This window comes from Gobius niger (genome assembly GCF_951799975.1).
Source record: "Gobius niger genome assembly, chromosome: 15".
Taxonomy (NCBI): domain Eukaryota; kingdom Metazoa; phylum Chordata; class Actinopteri; order Gobiiformes; family Gobiidae; genus Gobius; species Gobius niger.
Genome location: NC_136866.1, coordinates 13,424,247 through 13,430,316, shown reverse-complemented (window position 1 = coordinate 13,430,316; position 6,070 = coordinate 13,424,247).

Sequence of the window (6,070 nt, the reverse complement as noted above, 5' to 3'; positions counted from 1 at the left end):
AAAATGTACCACAATCATAACATTCTTCTTCATGACCAAAGTGAGATAACATAGGAAGGCATGCAGATGATGTCATGGCATGGCAACAGAAATACTGTGTTGTGAAAGTATTTGTTTCGTATCACAGTTCGGAATCTTCTAACATGAAAACAAAATAAGACGATGTTTCGCTCCCATCCAAGGAGCTTCCTCATGGCTGAAGATTGTTACTAAATTGAATTATGCACCTGGATGACTGAGAATTTATATCGAAGGTATAAAAAAGTGCTTCCCCTCCGTGATTATGTTTTGTATATTGCCTTGGCCAAATTAAAGTAACTGTTTTTTGCCCCAGAAATAATAATAAATAATGTTAATAGTAATTATAAAAAATGCAAATAATAAGAAGAAGAATTGCTGTTAAACTGTTGAAAAAGATTTGATGCCATTGATCAATGGCATCAAATCTGCTGTACAGCGCTATAATCACCCCATTTTAGAGCGCCCCCTAATGGCAGTGCATGTGTGTGCTGCCTATATTCCACTGGAGTGGAGTCAGCATGGGCCTTTTAACAGAAAATTTAGAAAAATTCCACTTATTAAACGCAGAATTGCGAGGATGCCAAGATGATTGACTTTTTGAAATCAAACAGTGGCACAGTCGTGTTGAAACCACACATTCTGACCATCAATGTAGGTGAAGATCTGGAAAGAAAAGTTGCCCCATCTGCAGAGAAGGATGATCCATGGAGGTTTTTTGTCTTTCTACAGGTATAAAATCCTTCTTTAACCTCGTTCTGTTGCTTTTCTCACATGTGTCCCATATAGATGCTGTATGAAAAGCCTGGGACAGCAGGAAGGCTACAGCTACAACAGCTCCAAGTTGGACTATGGAGTAAGTCAAGTGGTTAAGACCTGGCAGAAGCCCTCTTATGTTATGCACAGTGCAGAGGAGCTGCTTGCTGTGAGCTGGACGAGTTTTGTGAGCGATGGCGCACCTCCCTGGAGCACTACACGCGCCTGTATGTCGAACACTATCTAAACTGTCCTCTGAGTTTCCATCCACTCGCTTCTATAATAGCGTTAGTGCACCGGCCCCAAAATGAAACGCACACTCTGGCACACCCCCTCTTAAAAAAAAAAAGCAAAAATAGAGGGGGTAGTTTGATATAAAAGAGCAATCTATATGTCCCAAAGTTGAAGTTGAGCCCGTTGTCTGACAGAACACATAAGTTGCGGTTGTAGTAAACTATTGTTTTGACAGGATGTCACTTCAGTTGTGCCGGGTGTGTGTGAGAGCTCCAGTGCCGCGCGCCGCCTCTTTATCTCAGGCCTAAGGCTACTGTCACTGAGCCGGGGGGAAGCGGGCGAGCCAGGCAGACGCGCACACAGGGAGAGAGGGGAGAGAGAGAGAGGCGCAGGGAAATAGGCAGGAAAAAGCACCGGGTAATTCACTTGTCAGCTGCCTGATGAAATGCCATTTTAAGTGAAGCTGCTAATAGGAGCATTACGGGGTTCGGCAGGCGCAGACAGCTCCGGAGCACAGTGGAGGAGTGTGTGTTACAGTGCTCTCCTCTCTCCTCCGCACCGAGACAAACTCTTCCTACACTTCCCTCTGACTGCGCCATCGCCGAGCCCACTCCCACCTGCTGCATGTGCCACGCTAATGAGCCCTAATGTGTCAACATGCGAGTGCAGGAAACTTTGTACGAGTCCACGAGTCGACATCTGGACAAGACAAACTTCATCTGTAATAAGGAGAAAGTGGAGAGACTATTTTAGCAGGAAACTATACCAGAACGTCTCAAAGGCTAAACAAAAAGTCTATTCAAGTAGTCACAGGAAAAGTTATTTGATTTTCAGAACAAAGACCAAAAAAAAAAAAAACAGGGCATTGCAACAATATCAGGCGAAAACAAGAACCCTGAGGCGTCAACTGGTTTAACTTACAGTAATATTCTCAGATCCTGTGAAAAAAAATCATCACAAATAAGTTACTTCATAATCATAGAAGTAAAAGAATGAAGAAAGTATTGAGTGAAGTATCTAAACAAGTTGTAAATGACTTTTGTTCCTCGCTCCTCACTTTGCCGAACAAGTTATAGTACATGTCGACACCTTACAAATCAAATGAAAGTACTTCAAATACATTTACATAAAGGTTTGAATCAGTTATCAACTATCTTCATTTGAGAAAAGTCTATTTGTCTTCTCCCAACACAAATAGTATTACATTTTAGCACTAGGCGCAATGTTTCTAAGGCTAAGGCCCTAACTGACCGTAAGGTGGACTGATGACGAAATTGTATCTCTGCTTAATGGTGCAACTTATAATTGATGATGATAATTATTGATCATTCATTTTGTGGTGTATGGCAGGTAAATGTAATCATTAAAGTTAGGTTTCGGCACAAATTTGGTTTGAGACCAATACGTTGGAGAGCCAGCTTTGGTTGATTTAGTTGATTTTCTGATATTAATCTTGATATAAGTATAGTTTTGACTAGTTTAGAGTAGATTAGTAGTAGCCAAAATGATCTTATAACAATTAGGCCAAAGTAAATCAGTCTAAATGTCATCGCTGTAAAACGAAGTTCAGGATCAAAAACTCCTTTCACCTAATGGGCTGTTCCTCCTGTTGTGCGCAGAGATGAGACATTTCTCAGCACCTGCTTGTACCAATACGTCAGTTTGTGTACATTTCTGGGTGCGTGCGATTGCCTGCCCGTGTGCTGAGCTAATGCAGTCTCATGCATGAGCTGTGAGCGCTGTCCACACGCATTAGTTTTGTTCAAAGGGACATCTGAGACGGACGGAGTCAGACGCTCGCTCAGACACTCACTCAGAGGAGAGGGTTAAGAGAGCCCCCAGGCCAAGTCATTTACGCTACAATAACCACAAATCTACTGTCTGCAATACTGCCACTGCTACTTCTACCGCTGACCATTACTGTGGCAACTATACGCTGCCCAAGTACTGCAGTGCTACTTACTTCTACTGTAGGAACGCATTTAAATACTTATACTACTTTTTGGGCAATTTCTGTTGATCACAAATGTCTGAGAACTAGAACTACAGCTTTTCATTTTGCTATTGTTAAAAAAATGCCACAGTGTAAGAATATTTTGGGGATAGTACAGTTACTGCAGTCAATATGGAATCAGAAAACTGTCTAAAGACTTCATGTAAATGCTATTTAAAAAGTAAAGCTAAAGTTTCTAAACACTACTTTTAAAATACTATGTCACTAATGGAACCACTTGACTACTATGTACTCTGAATACAACTATGCAAAAATGACTGCTACCATTGGAGTACTGCAGTCTGACTACTCTGATTAGTCCGAATAGTATAACTGTCTATTTATTCCCAATACTTCAGAATACTGCAGTGATTACCATCAAGTACTGTATACTGTATATATACTGCTGTGTAAATATGAGTACTACTTTGATTTCTTTGAATGTTACTGCAGTCTAACATACTATAGAACTATAACTCTTCCCCTTTTTTGCCGTCTTAAAAGCAAAGTACAGAAAGAAAGTAGAAATTGCACACAGGAAATACATTTAGATTACTGCAACTGTTGTGAAAAAAAAAGATGCTGCTAAGTTGATTTCAAGTTTTAGTGTCATTGTTGGACTTATTAAATGTTGTCCATCTTTTTAGCAACATGCAACATACAACAAACAAACTTTGAGTAACCCCCCCCCCTCACTATGTTCTTCTTTTTTTTAGTCATTCATATTTTATTCTATTTTTATATATGAATTATTAAGTTAATAGTATCGCTTTATTCCGTGGGTCAACTCGCCCTTTAACCGATTTACAACTGTACATCCATCCATCCATCCATCCATCAACATGGCTCTGGCCCATTACATGAAGGTAATTGTGGCGACTGCGCGCGTGAAGAAGAGCCTGAACGCCATCTAGCGGCAGCAGCGGGGAGCAGGGGAGAGCGTGAGGTCAGCGGAGGAGCGACTGCCATGTCAACAGCACCCCCTGCAGGTGACGGGGGCAACGCCAGAACTCGGTCTGTGCAATTGATCGTGAAGGTTTTCCAGTATGAATGGGAAACTTAGTAATTGGTTGTCACTCACATGAAAATAAATCCTCACATTTGTTCCAAGTAAATAATTAGATGTTTATTTTGAATGCAGGCCGTATCATGACTTTTTTTTTGTCAGCTGATATTAGTTTGTAAGAGTACTTTGTTCTGTAAGAGCAAATAGGCCGATAAGTGAAGGTAAGTGAGAGGAGAGATTGATTCCCGCAGGAAGTAAATTTGAACTGTAGTATTTCTCGTCTGTCAGATGACGGGCATGTGTCCTCTTAATGAATTTCATATTCTAGTCCTGCATGTTGCACGGTGGAATATTTGTCCAAATGAAATCATATAGTGTTAATTACGTCATATTCACTCATTAAATGTTATCTGAAAGCTACAAATTGCAGTCTTCATGCTGTCACGTATGGAAATGGAAGTATATGGCTCCCCCGGCAAATTACAAACCACTCGCAGACAAGGTGGAGCTGTATTGCTCATGGACACAAGGATTCATTCATTTCAAGGCCGAACTTGTTGTATTTTATAGATTTTAGAAATTATTTCAGTGTTTGATTATGGTCTTGAATATGGTGTACGATATTATTGCGATATTTTACTCATTACATTCTACTTAGCAATTTTACGCCTTTTTTCATCAAATTGTGTCAAATCAAAATGACTAAATTGAGTAAGTTTTTGCTTTGATCATGTTAGCCAAAGAAATGTGTGCATTTCAGTCATGTGGAGGACCTGTATTGTCGCAATAGCTGTTACTTGGTGATATATTGTGGAGTTCTTATAAATGCAACGATAAATGGCTAATAACCAGTTCAAGTGGCAAGTAAAAAAAGAAAGAAAAGAAATTATGTTAATGTTAAGCCCTGTTCATTACTTAAACCTAAGACCAGTATTGTTTAGTTGTGATAGATGTCGACAAAGTTGAACAATCAACAAGCCAATTCTCCAAATCTCACAGCAACTTTACGAATAATGTCTCCTTTCTGCAGAATTTCAAAATGGCCGAGTCGGTGACTGCTGCACTATATTGTCCCTAGCTGGCTCGGCGGTGATGTCCCAGTGGTCATCAGCATTCGGGCGGATTCAGGAGAGGAAGAGGAGATGGCAGCAGCAGCAAACATGGCACGGGCCCTTCAGTTTCTGCCAGTGTGAGAGCGTGGGGGCCCCTGGAGACTGACAAGTGCACATACCCCCATACACACACACACACACACACACACACACACGTACGCCGGGGTAGAAGAAGCCTAGTGTGTGTCTGTCAGCGCCATGGATCTCCTAATTTAGCCTCTAGAGAGCTGAGACGTGGCGCTGTCAATCTCCACCTGGCTGCTTTTTTCCCCACTTAACTTTTTAACCGACTTTCCGCCACTTTGCAATCCGCTGTATTTATAGCCCGCCAAGCCCGGAGCATCCGAGTCGTCTGCCTGTCTGTCTGTCTGTCTGTCTGTCTGATGCATGTGTGAGTGCGCGCGCATGTATTTAGCAAACATTAAAAGTCTTTGTAGCTGTCGTTTTTTTGGGGGGGATCGGCAGCCACAGATGTTGGTATTATTGTTTGTCAGTCCTGTTCCGTGGAGACTACGATGAATGGGTAGCGATGGAGGGCATGGTGGGGGTAAGAGTGCGGAAAGAGAGGAAAGAAAGTTGGGATGCCGGGGTGCTGGGGCTGCTCTGAGACTAATTAGGTTGAGGGCAGAGGTGCGCGCCATGCGATGATGAAGGACAAGGATGTACCACCTCCATGCGTATTGGACTCAGCCGCGGCAGGTAACGGCACAGTCACTCAGTGCCTCACCCTTATCCCCCGCCGGCCCTGTAAAGCTGCCTCCACGTCCTGTTCTCCTGCTAGTTTGCTTTTGTGGCATTGAACTTGATTGCTCAACATACCAGCAGACTTCATCGGTTTCACTCCTGACCTTTCCCACATTATGGATGCCATTTGTTAGGGCTTTCAATTATTCAAAAGATAGGTTATGGCACATAACTAACAGCCTATCATTTATGCTATGGGGTAACATG